This window comes from Terrapene carolina, unplaced genomic scaffold, assembly GCF_002925995.2.
Source record: "Terrapene carolina triunguis isolate 2854851 unplaced genomic scaffold, T_m_triunguis-2.0 Scaffold85, whole genome shotgun sequence".
In the NCBI taxonomy this organism is placed as follows: Eukaryota; Metazoa; Chordata; order Testudines; family Emydidae; genus Terrapene; species Terrapene triunguis.
In genome coordinates this window covers 19,872,650-19,873,582 of record NW_020664436.1, presented here as the reverse complement: position 1 = coordinate 19,873,582, position 933 = coordinate 19,872,650, and positions in this window count along the sequence as shown.

Genomic DNA, 933 nt, shown 5'->3' with positions numbered 1-933 from the left:
CATGTTTCTTCTCAATTTTTGTGGTTACTAAAATATGCAGAAGTTTTTTAGAAAGCAAGAGTGCATGTTAACTGTTGTGCATGTTTGAATTAATTTATGTATCGTTAGTATGATAACTGAATTGTAAGCTGATCCATCTTCTCGAGTAATGGATTGAACAGGTAAATTTCTTGCAAGATAAGGTAAACATCTAGTTGAAGAATATATTTTGTTTTGCCACTGATTGTGCTATGTATAAGCATCTAAAATGTTGGTGATTTTTTTTTGTAGTCTGTTGCGTATAGATTAGCTTTGAATGGCAGATTTATTGTTCTTAGTTGGCACACATCTGTTATCTCCTGGACACTAGTCAAGTAGAAGATGCCACTTGCAGTCACTGAAACAATATATAAATTACAGCAATTAAAGGGAAAGAGGTGAAGAATGTAACTTTACTATGTAGTTTAGGTCTTCTATAATATAACATTTCAGGTTTCTAGTTTTTTTCTGCCGTCTGTACCCAAAACCATATTTCACCCCACCAGTAATCCAAGCAACCAGTGGTCACGTGTTCACAACATATGGCTCAGCAGCAGATCTCCTATGGTACAGCTGTCCATTCCTAGGGCACAGCTGTTTGAGCTTCTATTTACTACCCAGCCAGCCAGTTGCCAGATATTTCGAAGGGTTAGGATGAACCACAGTTCTTTCCATGAAAGAGAAATAGTGTTCTCTATATCTATAGGTGCTAAATATAAATAATGGTCCTTCTTGTCAGACTGGTTGTTCAAGTCATTACCATTTCTCATTCCTTCAACTGCAGTAGTCTCTGTCTGATTCCTCAGACTTTTCCATAACTGGTCAGCAGAGAGATTGAGCTAGAAGTGCAGCATAGGCGATACTACCTGCTCCAACATCTTTCATTCTTGAAGGTCCTATGGGTCATTTTGAGTC